Genomic DNA, 19,355 nt, shown 5'->3' with positions numbered 1-19,355 from the left:
ATGGACTAAATGTTTGTGTTTTCCTCCAAATTCTTGTTAAACCCCAACCCCAATATGATGGATAGTATGGAGGTGGGGTCTTTGGGAGATAATTAGAGTTAAATGAGATCACAATAGAGTCCTCATGAGGGGGTTAGGGTCCTTAGAAGAAAAAACCAGAAAACTAGCTCTCTCTCTCCACCCTGTGAGGATACAGCAAGAAAGTGGCCGTCTACTTCCTGGTGAGAGGAAGAAGGCTCTCACCAGGCCCTGAATCTGCTGGCACCACCAGCCTCCAGAGCTGTGAGAAATCAGTGCTTGTTGCTCAAGCCACCCAGACTATGATATTCTGGCATGGCAGCCTGAGTTGACAGTCTGTTGTTCTTTTTGCCTTTATTAGTAAGAATATTTATATTAAAAAAAAAAACTTCCCTTCATCAAAGTTTTGGTTATAGTGAAGTTCAAATTCTACAGGATGAATGATTCTTTCCTTTGTTTACCAGTTGTCAAAGAATGGGTTGGTTTTTTGGCATCTTCTAAAAGTGTCCAAAGAGGATTTGAAAAAAAATTGTTTTAAATATTATAATGAATTCATGAATTTTAATCATTTACTGTTTTAAAAACTATTCCAGTTATCTTTTTTGATGCTCAAATTGTTTCCACTTTGGCCAGTGGAGGGACCATCCTATAGGCTTCTGGGTCTTTCTGACTCAACCTCAATCTTTTTAAAGTTTTTTCTTTCTGGTATACTAAGATGTTCCAGGGTCACATTTTAGATTTCCTGCCCCCAAACAGGAATTGATTATTTTCCAAAGAAGCTCTGATTCCTTTTATTGGAAAGTGCTTTTTTAGTGGCTATAATCTGGGTTCTAAGAGTATTTATTGCTAAACTTATGGTCATTGCTTCTAAGTTCTTTAGTGGGAAGAGAAAAGAAATACACATTTTTTAAAGGAGAAAATACAGTGATTTCACATTCAAATTTAGATTATGGAGTTTTTATAGAACTTTCATATTTTATATTTATCTCTTTACACTAAAAACTTAGGTCCTGATGACATCAGTCTAAATACTTATTTTGCCTCATCCACACACATACATATGGAATAGTGTCAGAATAACAACTTCAGCATTATTACTGACAAACTGATATCTCACAACAATTTAAAGATTATCTATAATTCTTCAGGCTCTTGGAGAGGTAGGTATACATGTCTTAGAGAGGTATAGTCAAATTTAATTTTTAGAATTTGCTTATTATTGTGAATATTTAATCCAGATAAGGGTATTTTTGTCTTTCAGCACCTTAAATATTCCATTCCATTCTCTTGTTGCTTGCCTAGTTTCTTTCTTTTTTCTTTTCTTTTTTTTTTACGATTGTGTTTACTTATTCATGAGAGACACACACACACAGAGAGAGAGAGAGAGAGAGAGAGAGAGAGAGAGAGGCAGAGAGACACAGGCAGAGGGAGAAGCTGGCTCCATGCGGGGAGCCCGGTGTGGGACTCGATCCTGGGTCTGCAGGATCACGTCCTGAGCTGAAGGCGGCACTAAACCGCTGGGCCACCAGGGCTGCCCAAGAACACCTTCTTAAATAGAGTCTGTGCCTTGCAGCTCTTTCAGCTATCATCCAGTTCTTACGCTGGAATTCTGTTGATACGGCAGGAAGGTGTGTGGGAGGGGAAACATTCTAAAATTTTATCATTAAATCTCAGTGTTTTATTGGGGCTTGAGATGACTTTAGATGTCCTTGAGATGACTTTCAGAATGCTTCTTAGTGTTTTTACTCCCTGTCTCCCTGCTCCTTGCCCATTAGATGACACAAGAAAGCTAGAGAGGGATTTGGGTTTAATTCCCATAAGGTGATTAATTCCCATAAGGTGATTAATTCCCACAAGGTGATATAAGACTGCAGTAAAAAGTCTTCCTCTGTAATATAGGCCTTTGCTGTGAAGAACACTCTGGACATATTTCAAAATGGTTATATTACCCTCTACTGCAAGAGATATGAAGAGATTTTTTTTGGTTCTTTATCATGAAAAGCTGGTGTGAGCCTCCCAGCACTGTGGCCCCTTGGAGTCTCTCATTCTCACACTAGTTCATACTCAGCCTCCAGCAATTTTTTAAAATCACCATTTAAGAGTTCCTATCAGTTTATGGCTCTAGAAGCTTCTGCCCCAGGTTAGCTGATACCAGAAAACCGTCCTTTTCTGGATTTGCTTGTATTGCCAGGTTTCTAGGTAGTGCATTGCCCAGAGACCTCAATTCTCTAATAGGTTCAAGAAAAATTGCTGATTTTCAGTTTGTTCAGATTTTTTTCTTGTGGTTACTATGGCAGTAATGTCTACTAAGCTTTTTACATGCTGGAGTTAAAATTCTAAGTCCTTACATATTTAATATATTTGGGATCATTCTTTGTTCTGACTTGTATACTCATATTTTTAAAACCTTTGAACTTTGATTTATCATAAGAAGGTTCCCATGTTATGAAAATTCTGTATAAACATTATCTAAAATATTTTCTTAATCCCTACATGTGCTCTGGACCAATGCTGTCCAGTAGAACTTTTTGTGATGATGGAAATGTTCTCATGTGTGCTGTTTATAGAGTGACCACTAGCCACAGGTGGTTATTGAGTACTGAAAATGTGTCTAGTGCAACTGAAGAACTGAATTTTTAATTTTACTTAATTTTATTTAATTTAAATTTAAATAGCCATATATGGCCAGTGGCTACTGTATTAGATAGCACAACTCTTGACACACTAGCTTTCCTTCAGAGTTTCTTTAAAAAGCTTGAACTCAAAAAAAAAAAAACCAAAAAAAAAAACTCACAAGTGTTTTTTTCCCCCTTCTGGGACCCTCACTTATGTTCATTGCTTTGCATGGAACAATCTTCCCCAGACTCATTTCACTGAAAACTTATTTCTATCCTAGAGGCCTCTGTATGTATTGCTTCCTCAGATTGGCCTTCCTTGACCCCTCAATCTATAGAAGGTTAGTTTCCTATATTATTCTTGCTCATAAAAGCCTCCTTACCTCCTTAATAATATTTGCCCTAACTGATAATTATATATTCATGTGTATGCATCTTTATTTAATGTCTGTTTCTCCTGCTAAGTTAGCAGCTCCATGAAGACAGCACACTTGTATCATTCATCATTATGTCTCTGGGGCCCAGAACAACTCCTGTCACATTAGAACTTCAGTCAAAGGCAAAACAGTGAGTGGGGTTCTGTTTGTGTAACTACCAGGGCAACATAACAAGAACCAACTCTTTTATTTATTCTCCTTGTTTTTGTTTTCTTTGACAAGAATTAAAACATACATTCTGATTTCAACCCCCATGATGTTGCTTATGATTAGACACAATTAAAACAAAAAATTTAAGAACTTTGAAATTTCTCCTACATTTCCCCAGGGTAAAGTCTGGTAAAGGTTTGAGGGCGATGGTGGTAGGTGTGAGTAGAGAGGTAGGTGGGATGGGGTTATCAGGCACACTTTTGCTTTCTTCTTCATTAAAAGGATTTATTCCTCCCGGTTTTCCAGCTTTGTTCTAGAATTGTCACTGAATTCTTTCTTTCTTACTAACATATCTCACAGCTGTTCTTTCTTGTGTCTAAACCATCATTTAATTTATTTTCTTGATAATTTGATAAAGCTATTTTCCTCCTTCTTTCCTATTTCTACTCTACTAGAACAATTTGCATTATCTCATGGCAATTTGGCTCCTACTCTTCACCTCTCTGCAAATTTTGAGCAAGCTTTGCCCTTCTCTCCATTCTCCTCTATTTCAGTCTTCTAGACAGCTTTTTAATATTAATTATAATATTTTCTTTATAATATTTTCAAAAGTTAAATAAGTCATCTAAGAAGATCATCACATTGTTATCTCTAAGCACTCCTACTTCTTCAGCCTTTTCTTGATCCCCGAATATGTGGGGACAGGGCAATTCTTGATTTAAAAAACTGTGTTCCTTGTTATGATTGAGCACTAGGTGTTGCATGTAAGTGATGAACCACTGAATTCTACTCCTGAAACCAATATTGTACTGTACATTACCTAACTAGAATTTAAACAAAAATTTGAAAAAAGAAAAAAATACCCTCAGTGCTCAATGTTCCTTGCTCAAAATCCTCTTTCAAGAATGCAAGCTGGTGTAGCCACTATGGAAAATGGTATTCAGGTTCCTCAAAAAGTTGAAAATAGAGCTACCCTATGACCCAGCAATTGTACTACTAGGGATTTATCCAAAAGATACAAATGTAATGATCCGATGTGGGGGCACCTGCACCCCCAATGTTTATAGAAGCAATGTCCACAATAGCCAAACTATGGAAAGAGCCTAGATGTCCATTGACAGGTGAATGAATAAAGAAGATTTCATATATATAATGGACTCAGCCATCGTAAATAATGAAATCTTGCCATTTGCAATGACATGGACAGAACAAGAGAATATTATGCCAAGTGAAATAAGTCAATCAGAGAAAGACAATTACATTATCTCACTCATATGTGGAATTTAAGAAACAAAATAGGATCACAAGGGAAGAGAGGACAAAATAAAATAAGACAAACTCCTCTGATTTGAGAGAGAGGGAGACAAACCATAAGAGACTCTTAATCATAGGAAACAAACTGAGGGTCACTGGAGGTAGGGGGGTGGGGTAACTGGGTTATGAACCTTTAGGAGGGCATGTGATATAATGAATACTGGATATTATATAAGACTGATGAATCACTGACCTCTCCCCTGGAACCAGAACCAATAATATATTATATGTTAATAATTGAATTTAAATAAAATTTAAAAAATTCTCCCTCAAGACAGTTTATTTCTACTCAGTTTCAACTCAAAATATCATCCTTGATATTTTCAGGCAAGATACCTATGATTAAGCACAAGTAATAAATATTCTTTTAAAGATAGAGCACACATTCCAATCTAAATTTTCTTACACATGATTTCCCCCTCAATAACTCTGTAAAGTCAACAGGGCAGAGATCATTACCCTCATTTTACTCCTCCAGAAACTGAGGCATGGAAAGATTTACTCTAGAGTTTGTCAGCAGAAGAATATGGACTTTGATTGAAGTTTATAGAAGCAGGTCATTTAGGAAATGGAAATCCCCCAGTTGTGAGTAGTTACAGAGATAGCCAGTTGCCTCTAGAAGTGCTTTCTTCCCCCTTGCTCCATTCGGACTTCTCTGGAGGCAATGGTAGGTGAGTTTGCCAGGTACCAACAAAGGCTTGCTCCATTGCAGGAACAGAAAGTATTTCAGTTCAACAAAAACAGAGCCTGGGATAAAAGCCCAGAGGGCTTACACACATCCTAGAAGGAAGTAGGAAAGCAAGGAAGGGAAAAGGACAGGAACAAAGTAGGAGGGGGAAGAGAATAAGTGACAGAGATGGAAAAAGGTGTGAAATAATTTGCCCCTAATTGGTCTTTATGAAAATTTGATATATGAAAATTCCTACTTGAAAATGAGATAAATAAAGAGGTAATTATTTGCATTACAAATTAACTCTTCACTTCTAAAGAGTATTTACCACAGGTGTGATTCTGTGATGTGAGACTTTAGAAAGGAATCTGACTTGGGGGAGGGAGGAGATTTAAACAATAAAATCCTGATTATATAATATAATGGGAAATAATCCACAGATAAAGGGGGAGACATCTAAAGAAAGAGGTGGTTGTACAGGGTGCTCTCTGCAGAGCTCAGGTTTTTAAAAGGTACATGAACAAAAGACAGAGAGAGGGGATTATAGATAAGCTTGAACACAAAAGACTATCAATGCACCTTCAAGAACAAAATAAAGGAGGCTAAAGTCAGGAATAAACCGAGCTTTATAAAAAGTGCTAAAGACTGCTATAAGGATATAAAAGCTTTGCTTAGACTTGGGAGAACAAACGTGGGGCAACTTGCTCTTTGAATAAGTGAGATAATACAACATTAACAGAAGTTAGGTAGTTCTTATGAATTTTTTAAAAAAGATTTTATTTATTTATTCATGAGAGACACACAGAGAAAGGCAGAGACACAGGCAGAGGGAGAAGCAGGCTCCATGACAGGAGCGTGATGTGGGACTCCATCCCAGAACCCCAGGATCATGCCCTGAGCCAAAGGCAGACGCAACCCCGGAGCCACTCAGGTGTCCCAGTTCCTATGGTTTTGTTTTATTTATTTTGCTTCTGTCTTTTCTAAGGTGCAGAAACACAGAGGAAATTGGTTTTTCTTAGATAGTATGGAAGGAGTATATTGATATTAGCCCATCTGGGCAAGGAATGGAAATTCCCAGGGTCTGGGCATCAAAGACAGAAGAAGACATGGGGAGATTTGGGAGAAAGGTGGGGGAGAAGACATAGGAAAGGGACAAAGCCACGAGGACGGTAATCTGTCCCTTCCCTCTTCCACAATCTACTCAGATCTTGAGTAAATTCCACTAAAACTTACTAATTGCTTAGTGTTAAGTGGATTTCTTTTGGAAAAAGAAGATTGAACTCAGCTTGGCTCCCAGGGGGACGTGGGGAAAATGAAAACCAGCCTTCAGATGCTGGGGCCAGAGGAAAGGGACAGCACGATATACTGCCTTTAATGTTGAAAGGAAGGTGCCATGTGAATTGAAGTCCCACATGGGTGAGAAAGTAAGAAAACAGGGAACCTCTCTAAGTGGGTTTAAGTTTCTAGTGCTAGAGAAATTAAATGCCAGGAAATTGAAACCATGTGCAGCACAGAGGGCTTCTCGGCCTCTCTTAGTAATCTATTGCTATTACAGCTAATGGCAGAAGTGCCTGAAGGCTGAAGGCTTTTCGCAAAGGGGAACAGGTTAGGTTCTACCAAATATGGATCCGGAAACCCTGACATCCATTCTACTGTAAATGATTAGTATAAGCTTAAGCCAATCATGGTATTCCATTCCCTTTGCCAGGATGAATTTTGGCGTACAACAGTGACTTACTCTTGGTTCATAAGACACAAGCAGAAGTCTCCTAGGGGTACTAGGCAAAGAAATGACATGAAGAAGAGCAGAGTAGTTCTGCTGCTGGTGGACATCGTTGTATGGGATAGGACTCCTGGAACTACCCCATCATTACCTCAGACTAATAGAGGTAGGGGGTGAGGAGCCAGCTTGAGCACAAAGCCAGTACAAGTTTCCCCTGTTATCTAACAGTGGAGTTATTCCTATGATGTCTTTTGTAAGCCAAAGTGGAGTAAAGTGAAGAAGTAATGACCATTAATTTGTATGGAAACATTTTGAGCATTCCCTAACCCAGAAATAAACTCTCAGGCCCTTTCTGATACCTTAGGACACATCTTGCTAACAGATGCAGGAAATAAATCAACATAAACCACAGATGCTTACAGACACAGTTCAAAGCTCTGAGAGCTTGATGCTGAGATGCTGTATGGAGTTCCCCGGGGAAGGAGCTTGGTGAAGCCATGCTGGCTGCCCTAAGTGGGTGCAGCGTCTGTAATGGCTGGCTGCAGCACAAACTCTGAATGCTATTTTTGCTTTTCACTCTTTTTTGTGAAAGAGAAAATCCTCTTTGGGTTTCTTTGGTTAACAAAAATAGGGACTAATCTAGGTCTTTGTGAGAGCAAAGTGGCATAACTTGACATTTAAAAAAGTGAGGGATACCTGTACTCCAAGATGAGCAGAGAGGTAAGCTAAAAAGAGCATAAATCCATGATGACATTGACAAGTCACTGAATCTGCCAACCTGAAGCTCATACTACCTACAGTGTTCTTCATAAGTGATAATAGTAAACTTTCTCCTTATGACAATTTGAGGTAGGTTTTTTTCCTGTTTGGGACAAGGAAATCCTAACTGATACAATGATAAATATATTGAATTCATAACATTTTACATATATTACATATATTTTCTTTTTTTTTAAAAGATTTTATGTATTTATTTATTCATGAGAGACACACACACACACAGAGAGGCAGAGACACAGGCAGAGGGAGAAGCAGGCTCCATGTAGGGAGCCTGATGTGGAACTCAATCCCAGGACCCCAAGATCACACCTTGGGCCAAAGGCAGACACTAAACCGCTGAGCCACCCAGGAATCCCCCATATAGTTTCATAGCTCCCTTGATATACAACTAACTTGGGGCTTGAATTCAACAAAACATTATACAGATATTTTCATAGCCCCCTTGATGTACAACTAACTTGGGGCTAGGCAACAATGGCAAGTGTACTTGTGGATGGCTGAAAGAGTGGTGCTAACCTGTGCATAACCTACAAACATTGCTTGCTCTGAGGATTCAAGCCTCGATGTCTTATCAATAACTTGACAACATTCCCTTTGATATCTTCTTCCATTTGAAGATAATTCAAATCTCAATCTAGTATAAGGCAGAAAATAGCGTCACAATTCAAAGTGACTTTGCAAGCCGGAATGCTAGGATAAAACCAACAAGTTGAATAGATGACAAATACAAGGTCCGGCACTGGCTCCAAAAATCTAGGACACATCTTAAGACACAGGAGTTCAAGATGAGTGAGACCTGGTTAAGTAGAACTTTAATAGAAGACATCTGGGAAATTCAGGTGAGTATGGATTGTGGATGCTATTGTCTGCTGCCCAGATTCCTCTTTCGAAACTAAGGCACAATTCCCCCAGCTGTGGGTGTATTGGTGGCTAATGGCCAAGTGCTCTCAGCTAAGTCCCTCTCTAGGCCTGGTCCTCAGCTGAGGAGAGTCATGCCCTTCACTCCCCCGGTTGGGCCTCCTCCTTGGAGATAGCCGCTTTTCAGACTTGATCAATATGGGTGTAGAAAGGCCTGGTCCATGTACCTAAGGATGGGAAAAGTCTGAAAAGCCATCTTAGATCCAGAGAACCCTGTATGATCTGCTAACACCTTTGTTACAGTTGAATCAGAGTGACTCGGTTCATATGACCTGGGGAACTCTGTGGTACAGGAAATATCATGGAGAGGAGAAATGCCCTGTAGGTTTTATGGTAAGCCTCAATAGGAAAACCCAAATAGACCCCTAGGACTCAGAAGTGAGGCAAGCTACCTATAGCGGGGAACTATATACCTTTTGAAAAAAAGCTCCGTGTATGCTACTGGTTCTTGGCAGAATCAGAGAAACTGACCACCTGATACCAAGTGTCCATGCAGCCGGAACTGCCCATCATAACTTCTGTCAGACCCCCAACAACAACTGTACATCTGGGATCAGTTACGAGCAGAGCCAGAGAGCTATAATAAGCTGCATGGTAGGTGGCCCAGACTTCTACGTCACCCACCACTCTTGCACTGATACTTCAGCCCTACCTTATACTTATGGCTACCATGGGGTGAGGGGAAAATCTGAATTTGGTTTGAGTAAGTAAGATCAGTATATGGCTGAAACCAAAAGTAGACTATTGCTGTACTTCATGGGTGCAGCTCCATTTAGGAATGTCTCTCAAAGATGGGGATGAGGGGAATTATTCCTAATGGACAAAGCCTGTCAAGAGAAATACTTTGAGGTAAGAATATATATCACTAATGGACAGTACTGAATGACTTGGCCAGTACTCTATACCATCTAGGAAACAATGTCTTAGCTGATTGATGCCAGTCAACTTCTATCAGTGTTGGCACAGTAGGCATATTAAGAAATAAACGGAGTCACCATCCTAGCAAGGCTAATTGAGCTTCATCATCAAGAGAAGGAATTCTGCTCTCACATAATGGAGACAGAAAAGAATACTCCCTTGCCCAGTTTCAATGGTAAGGGACAAATACAACAAACATGGCCTCAGAAATGGTGGCAAAGAAGTGGAGGCTGTGTGTGGCCCCAAACCATGGACTCCCACTTAGTAAAGCTGATCTAATTACTGCTACTGTTGAATATCCAACCTCCTTGCAACAGACACTTGCACTGGGATCCTAATATGGCTCTAACTCTTGAAAGATCAACCAGCTTCTCAATGGCAAGTTAATTACAAAGGGCGCTTCCATATTGTGATTCATCTTGATAGGAATTCACTGGAACTGACTAATATTCCAATAAGGACTTGCCTTTCCTACTCATACAACCTCAGCCAGACAGTGTTTATGTAGCCCTTGATCCACTGGAATAGAATCCTGCCAAATGTTGTATCAGACCAAGGTAATTGCTTATATCAATGGAGACATGGCTATGTGCACATGACCACGAAATCCACTGCTTCTATTGTGTATTACATCCCCCAGAAGCTGCTAGACTGATGGAACATGCATTAGCTTTTTGGATGCACAACTGAGGTGTCAGCTTGGAGATGATATTCTGATGATGGGGCACCAGCCTTCAGACAGAAGACACACTCTAAACTAAAGACCATTAATGGTGCTTACTCCACTCACTAGAATATATGGATCTAAGAAACAAGAAATGCAAGTACAAGTGTCCCAGTTTAACATTATTTTCCCTGACCCACTTGAGGAATTGTGTACTTCTACTTCTTGTCTCTGTGCTTTTGGACTGCACAGATTTAGAGGTCCTTATCATTTTAAAAATAACTTTATTGAGGCATATTTTACATAGCATATAATTCACCTACTTGAAGTATATAATTCAATAATTTTTAGTAAGTTTATGAAGTTGTACAACCATCACAATAAATCAGCTTTAAAATGTTAGTATTATCCCAATAATATCCTCATGCCCAATCACTATTTAATTCCCATCCCCACCCTTTGCCTTAGGCAACCACTAATCTACTCTGTATAAATTTGCCTTTTCTGAACATTTCATATGAATGGAATAATACAATATATAGTCTCTTGTGGCTTGCTTCTTTCACTTAGTAAAAGTTTCTGAGGTTTTATCTATGTCAGAGTATGTATCATTAGTTTGTTACTTTTCATTGTTGAATAGTATTTTGTTATATGGATACATCACATTTTGTCTATCTCTTCACCAATTGATGGATGTTTGGGTTGTTTCCAACTTTTGACTATTATGAATAATACTGTAAAGAATAAATGTACAAGTCTTTGTGTGGATATTTGTTTTCATTTTTTTTTTTTGGGTAGATGCCCAGGAGCAGAATCACTGGATGAAATGTCAAATCTGTGTTTAACTTTTTAAGGGACTGTCAAACCATTTTCCATAGTGACTGCACCATTTTGCATTCTCATCAGCAGTGTAAGAGGATTCCCACTTCTCCCTGCTTTCTAACATTTGTTATTCTCTGTCTCAAAAAAAAAAAAATTAGGCATTCTTGGATGACTAATGATGTTGGTCATGTTTTTTTATGTGTTTATAAGTGATTTTTATATCTTCTTTACTAAAATGTCCATTAAAATATTTTGCCTTGGGACATCTGGGTGGCTCAGTGGTTGAACGTCTGTCTTTGGTTCAGGTCATGATACCAGGAGTCCCGTATCAGGGTCACCACGGGGAGCCTTCTTTTCCCTCTGCCTATGTCTCTGCCTCTCTCTGTGTGTCTCTCATGAATAAATAAATAAAATCTTTAAAAAAATTTTTTGCCTTTTTTTTTGGATTGGGTGATTTGGTTGTTTGTCTTCTTAGTATTGAATTGGAAAAGTTATTTGTATATTGTATTATATCTTTTTTTTCTTTAAGTAAACTCTATGCCCTAACGTGGGGCTTGAATTCATGACCCAGAGATCAAGAGTTGCATGCTCTATGGACTGAGCCAGCTAGGCAACCCCTGTGTATTCCAGATGCCGTCCTTTATCAGATATGTGTTTTGCAAATATTTTAAAAGCAAGTCTTTTTATTTAAGATTTGAGCCAAATGCAGATGCTCAACCACTGAGCCACTCAGGCGTACCTACAAACCAGTCTTATTGTTTCTAAATGGTGTCTTTTTTGACATACAAAGTTTTAAGATTTTCATAAGATCCAATTTATTGTAGGCAAAGATTTCTTGTATGTGATACTACAAGCACCATAAAAAAAGAAAGAAAAGATAAATTGGATCTTATGAAAATGTTAAGGTCTCAAAGATTTTCTCTTATGTTTTATTTTTAAAGTTTTATTGTTTAGCTCTTTTATTTAATTCTATGATCCATTTTGAGTTAATTTTAGGATATGGCATGAGGTGGGGCCTAAATCTGTTTTTGCATGAATATCTAATTGTCCTAGCACCATTTATTTAAAAGGATCTCCTTTCCTCAGTAGATTGCCTTTACTGAAAATCAATTGACCTTAGATATAAGGATTTGTCTCTAGACTTTCAGTTCTGTTTCATTGATCTATGTATCTATCTTATGCCAACACCATACTCTTGATAACCGTGGGTTTATAGTAAGTTTCGAAGTTGGGAAGTAAACTTTCTCTAACTTTGTTATTTTCCAAAATAATTTTGGCTATTCTGCATTGTTCCATATAAATTTCACAATCTGCTTATAAGTTTCTGGGTTGGGGGGAAAGCCTGCTGGACTTTTGAGAAGGATTGCATTACATATATGGATCAATTTCAAGATAATTACCATCTGAACAATATTGAGTCTTCAGATCAGAGAACATGGAACCTCTAGGTCCTGTTCTTTTTTTATTAAAAATTTTTTTTATTTAGGCAAAATTCGTATAGCATAAAATTAACCATTTTATTTTTATTAAAGATTTTATTTATTTATTCATGGGAGACACAGAGACAGAGAGGCAGAGACACAGGCAGAGGGAGAAGCAGGCTCCATGCTGGGAACCCGATGTGGAACTCGATACCAGGTCTCCAGAATCATGCCCTGGGCTGAAGGTGGCGCTAAACCGCTGAGCCACCCCGGAGGCCCAAAAGTAACCATTTTAAAGTAAGTAATTCAGTGCCATTTAGTACCTCTATTGTGAGACCACTACTTTTATCTAGTTCCAAAGATTTTCATCACCCCCAAAGAAACCATTAAACAGTTACTCCCTGTACCCTCCTCTCCCACCTTTGGAAACCAATTTACTTTTATCTCTATGGATTTAACTATTCTAGATATTTCATATAAATGAAATTATACAATATGTGACCTTTTGTGTCTGGCTCCTTCCACTTAGCATATTTTTGAGGTTCATCCACATTGCTACATATATCAGTACTTCATTCCTTTTTATGGCCAAGTAATATTACATTATATGGATGTACCACAATTTGTTTATGCATTCATGTGTTGATGGCTGCTTGGATTCTTTCCAAATTTGGGGCTATTATGAATAATACTGCTGTGAACATTTCTATGCAAGTGTTTTGTTTTTGAATACCTGTTTCTAATTATTTGGGATATATATACCTAGGAGTGAAATTGCTGGATTTTGGAGTAATGCTAGGTTTAACTTTCTGAGGTAAAGTTGAAGGAGGAATATGTGTAGTAGGAGATGAAAACCCCATTAAGCTTTACATTGTGGCTTTTATCTGGTCATTTGGAGTACACCTTGTGCCAGGAGACCAACAGATAAGTGATGGAGCTTCCTGGCAAGGATAATTGAATCCCGGTAGTTGGGAGAAGTTAAGGATGTTGTTACACAATGCGGACAGGGAAGAACACATTTGATGCCTGGATGATCCACTGAAGTGTCTTTTAGTATTCCTTTGTTCAATTTTACAGCACGTGGGTAAGTGTAGCAGCTGTGGCCTGAGAAAGTCACCACATCCCTCAGGGTCACTCCATCAGATATGACCCTAGAACAGAAGAATGCTAATCGTACTGAAAGGAATCTAGAATAGATGACAGAAGAAGGCAAGATGAGAATTATTTTGGCATTGAAACTAGTTGCTTTGTCGGAGATTATAGTCCATCCCTCTCAGCTTCCACAGAAAGAGAGACCAACTAGATTCCTGACCAAGCTGTTTCTAGAATTTTTTATATAAGGAAAGAGGAGCCAAATGGCATATAGTGCATGCTGTGGTGTGCACCCAGATCCCCCCTTCATGACTGAGGTTTTTGTTCCCCCCAGTTCCCAGGAGAGTTAACAGCAAAAGCTTTCAACTGCACAGAGCCTCCTTGCCTGAGGCACTCCTTCCCAGAGGTAGTCCACATCCAATTACTGGCTGGGGCCATGAAAGTCCCTACCCCCTGAGAAATCTCAGTAAGATTGTCTGAGTTCCTTGTGTGACTACATCACAGTTCAACTTGTCCTTCTGCTGAGTTCTACTTCCTTCACATACAGGTATCGATCCCTAAGGAATATCCTATTAAAGTTATCCATTCAGCATGCAAATCTCCTTCTTAGGGTTTCAATAAGAGCCCTAAGGGTCTGTGTAATTTACAAATATTACAAATATTTGTAATATTACAATTACAAATATCACAAATTTCCCATTACAAATATTCCAAAAATGCAGAAATGAGTCCATGGCACTCTGAACTGCTTAAACAAACAACATTTAGATTATATTCTATCTGGGGCCTTATATTTTAAGAGAAACACTAACAACATGGCTAAATCCAGAAGAAATCAACAGAGATGGAGAGTGTAAGAAAGTGTTACTTGGAGTAGAGAAAGAGAAATTGAGACTTCGGCAAACTGCCTTAATCACACAAAGACTGTCATTGGGAAGTTGGAATAAAAGTTTCTGTGCTGGAGGAGAGAATAGGGGCAGAAAGGTAGATTTTATAAGAAGGGAGATTCTGGCTTAAAGGAGGGAGGAATTTTCTAAAGGGTAATCTGTCACATGTCTTGGGAAGGAGTGATCCAGCTTGTTAATACAGCTACTTGATGATCATGGGTCAGGGATGTTAGAATTTCTGCAATAACTTGGAGACTGGGCTAACGTCCCTTCCAGCTTTCAAATCCCATGATTTAATGTTGTAATAAATTGCAAGATTTTCAAACATCTTTAAATATAGAATCTTCTGGAATCTGCTCAACGTAATATAAGACCCCATTATGTAAGTTTTGTTTTTTTTTTAAGGCAAAACGCCATCCTTTACCTTAGCCCATCTGGAGTGGTGCTACATGAAGTAGGACTACATGATATTCCCTCAGCTTTCCTAAGATCCATTAAGTTTGCTGTTGAATTCCATTTTATTTATTTATTTATTTATTTATTTATTTATTTATTTATTTATTTATTTATTATTTATTTATGAGAGAGAGAGAGAGAGGCAGAGACGCAGGCAGAGGGAGAAGCAAGCTCCATGCACTGGGAGCCCGACGTGGGATTCGATCCCGGGTCTCCAGGATCGCGCCCTGGGCCAAAGGCAGGCGCCAAACCGCTGCGCCACCCAGGGATCCCCCTATTTATTTATTTTTAAGGCAGTGAGAGGCAACTAAGGATGGTTCTTTGAACAGTTTCAACTTTTAACAATGAGCATGTTTGTAGGTTTTTATGGCTCAAAAGATAATTAATGTCCTTCTAGAATTATTTTTAGCTTGTCTTATCATAGCTTAGGGATTCAAATTTACCCCTTTTATTGATAACAAAGTTGAGCGTCAGGAAGTTTGCACACTTGTCTCAGGCCACTAAAAAGATCATATGCCAAGGCTGGAATCTGACCTCTTACATTCTGAATTCTGTCAAACTTTTGTGTGTTTTCCCTAGTCATCCAAGTTTCAAGTCCTCTTCCCTTCCAGATTGCTTTTGCCATATTTTATGGATTGATTTGTGTCCCTTCCCAAATATGTTGAGGCCCTAACCCCCAGAATCTATAAATATAAACTTATTTTGAAATAGGGTCTTTGCAGATGTAATCAAGTTGAGATGTGGTCACATTGGATCAGGGTGGATTTTAATTTGAAGACTTAGAAGAAGAGGAAAACACAACATAGACAAAATGAAAGAGCAATACCATGTAAAGATGGAGGAGAGAATGGAGTTCTGCTGCCCCAAGTTAGGGACACCAAAGATTGCTGGCAACCACCAGAAGTTAGGAGGAGGCAAAGATCACCCCCTACAGCCTTCAGAGAGAGTGTGGTCCTGCCAACACCTTGATTTTAGACTTGGAGCTTCTGGAACTACGAGAGAAGTCTCTGTTGTGTAAAGCCACACAGTTTGTGGCCATTTGATACAGCAGCCCTAGGAAATGAATGCACCATATTCAGTGCACTTCTTTCAGGAAGGAAGAGATGGAGAAAGAGGAAAGGCTCAGACATCATGAGGAACAAAGATGGAAAGTCTTGAGGAATACATGCTTTCTGCTCATCATTCCCCAGCCAGGAGAGGAACAGGAAGGAACTCCCCAGGCCATCCTTAGCAAACACACATCTACCATCAGCCTGGCATCAGATCATGCTATACTTGGGCACGTGACTGGGTGAGCAGGGAAAGGGTGTGCTGTTAGGGACTAGCCATTTGCCTAAAAACTTCACTACAAATTCAGCCAAGTATCCTGGGCACATGTAGGGAATAAAAGACAAGAGAAAAATCAGATTTCATGTGGGAGGCTGAACAGATTGTGCCTGATAACATGAGACAATTAGAGAATCAGCAAAGAGAAAGAAAGATGGGCTGTGAACCAGATAGGAATGATAAAAATAGCTGCTTGGGGGGGGGTGATGTTTATGATGATGATGATGATGATGATGATGGTGATGATATCAGTGATAATCTCTCACATTTGTTAGAACCGTATAGTTGGCAAAGCACTTCTAATTTATGATGTTGTCTAATCTTTGTCTAGTGAGGAAGGCTACTGGGGTGGGTGGGGCAAGAGGTCCCAAGACTCATGCTTGGCACTGACTCCCAGGTTCTGCCTCTGTCAATGTGTGCAACAGAGCTGAGCTGACATTGGTATCACCCTCCACTGAGTCTCCGTGTCAGGAGGTAGTCATGGAAACTCACTCCCTTCCTAAGCTGATGAGGAGAGAATTAGGTAGAAAGGAGGAATCAAGTTAATTGCCTGTCATCCCCTCTCTGCTCTTTGTGTGTTGATTCAAATTAAGCTTTTTCAGTTTTCTGATGTCAGCAGATACCAAAGGATGAGAGCACAGGCCTGGGAGTCAGGACCTGCAGGAAACAGCCAGTTCTGAGCAAATCTCTGAACTGTTCTGCTTCACTATGTAGTCCTGACCCAAGCATTCAGGAAAACAAATCTCTTTGCCTGACCTCCCCTCGATTTCTGACCCAAACTCTCTGAACTGCCTTCATTTTAACCATCTCTGACTCTACATCCATTCAGCCAGGCATTCCTCCTCTTGCAGAAAAAAGAGCAAAGAATTCAAATTGAATTCTGCATTTATTGAAATTCACTGTGGCTCAGAGGGAAGTAATTAAATAAGTCAGTTAAGTAAGTCGTCTGTGATGTGTGTTGCCCACATGGAGGGAAGTGGAGGAAAGATCCAGAGGTTTTTTGCAAGTGGTATCACCACTAACTCACTTGTCACTTGAGCAGAGCTGGAGGAGGTCTCCGAAGATGAGACTCTTTCCTTGCCTGTTCTATGGTCTCTTCTCTACAGCCGGTGGAATTATTTGAGATTGCTTGCATGCTCCTTGCTTGTTCATATCTTTGGCTCTTCAATGGTTTTCTCTGCCTGGAATGCATTTCCTACTTTTTAATTATGTCTTAACCCGACAATACTTGTCTGGGAAGCCTTCTTAGGGCTGAATATAGGACTTACAAAAACCATGAATTCCCTTTACTGTAGACAAAAAGCAGGTCATCAGTGTACACACAAATTCCCCTCCCCACTGCACTACAAGTTTGGAGTCATGGACTCTGTCTCCCTTGATGGTGTTTCCCAGCACTGAGTACTCTGCCTGGCACACAGAAGGTGGTAAATCAATATTTATTGAATAAGTAACTGATTTAGTAAATGAGTGATGAAAGGAGTTTTAGAGGATGCAGTTCTGGAAGAAGGAAATATTTACTTACGATCTAGAGTTGGATGTTGGTTGTAATCTATCTGGATTTCTGTTCTATTTGCATTTCACCCAAATAGTATGGCCAGCTCTGAGCCTTCTTTGGGCCCCAGAACAGGTTTGCCCCAAGAACTCTGCTCTACTTCATTCAGGCTAATGCCTCTCCTGAAATTTTTGGTCATGTTGGCTCTGAAAGTAGCAAGCTCTGAGGTTAAGTGCTGGCTCATGGTGGGGAGTATAGAGGTATAGGGGGTAGTATGAAGAATCCCAGGATGAAGAGGCTCAAGTGAGTGTTGGGATTTCCCTAGAAGGCTCTTCCTGGATCAGAAGAAAATTCTGGGAAGGGGATGTTATCTTAGATTAGAGATAAGAGCTGCTGTCTAGGGAAAAGATGCCTCTTAGTGTAATGGGGAAGGTGATAGGATGACTTTCTCCTTGTATCAATATGGAGTTTATCGTTTTTATAGAAGAGTTCAGTATACTGGAGCATTTGTCTGTCAGTAGCCAACTGGGACATAGTTCTGGACTTCAGTTTCCTTTTATATAAATGAAGTAGATACTAGGACCAAATACTCTCTAAGGTCTGTTACATGCTTTGTAAAAACAGATTATGAATTTCCTGTGTGACTGTTTTGGAAGTTGAACATGGCAGGAGAGTGAGAGCAGTGCCTTGGGCTGGGTCTTCAGAAAGTTTAGGGCTGGAGGTGGGTCAGGTAGGCTGTGGCTCTCCCAGGGACCTTTGTTCCATTTTTTTTCTCCCCACTTTTTTCCTCCCACCTCTTTACCTCTCTGGTAGAAAGCAGTGTATCATAGTGGTTAGTTGCATGGGCTTGCGAATGAGGTAGACGTGCACTCGAATCCCAGCTCTGCCACTTACTGTGTGTGCCCTGGGGCAAATTTCTTGACCTCCCTTAGCCGGTTTCCTCACCTCCAAAACTGAGTTTATCTTCTTAAGGTTATCATAAGCTTAAAAAAAAAAAGGTTATCATAAGCTTTAACGACTTGATGTAAAGGAAGGATACACAATATTTGCTATCATTCTTCCTCATAAATGTATTAATACAGACGCTGTCTACGTTTTTATTTTTAGAACTCTAACTTTGACATGAAATTTTATGAATTAACAATTAACAATTAACTCATTGTCCTACCTGTTTTTTGTGTGTTTTGCATGGAAAAATCTAGGAATCATGTACTTGTACTTCTTCGGATATGTAACTGTCTCAGTCCCTAGTTCTGCTTGCATTGTAAACCTTTGAGCTAGATGGCATGGTACGAGAGCTAGTGGGCACACAGAATTTTTCCACTAGAGTTACAACATAAATCCTGCTATAGGCAATAACATTTTTAAAATGCTGGCATTAAAAGCATTCAGGAGTAACAGGTAACTAAGTCACTGGGGGTATATATTTCCTTCTTATACACTTAAAGGTTAGAGGAATAAATATGGGGCAAAGAAGTCTTGGATTCTTTGTAAAGTTCGTGCGAACCTTAAAATTTTAACAGCATTGCAGTGGGCATCTGTTACACCTGTGCACTAATAGCTCTTACTTAATAGTAAATTTATTGAAGTTCAGGATGATAACACTTCATAAATCATCCATAAATTGTATCTTGATTCTCTAGTCAATAAGA

Source organism: Nyctereutes procyonoides, unplaced genomic scaffold (genome assembly GCF_905146905.1).
Source record: "Nyctereutes procyonoides isolate TBG_1078 unplaced genomic scaffold, NYPRO_anot_genome, whole genome shotgun sequence".
Taxonomy (NCBI): domain Eukaryota; kingdom Metazoa; phylum Chordata; class Mammalia; order Carnivora; family Canidae; genus Nyctereutes; species Nyctereutes procyonoides.
Note: the sequence above shows the minus strand (reverse complement) of the source record.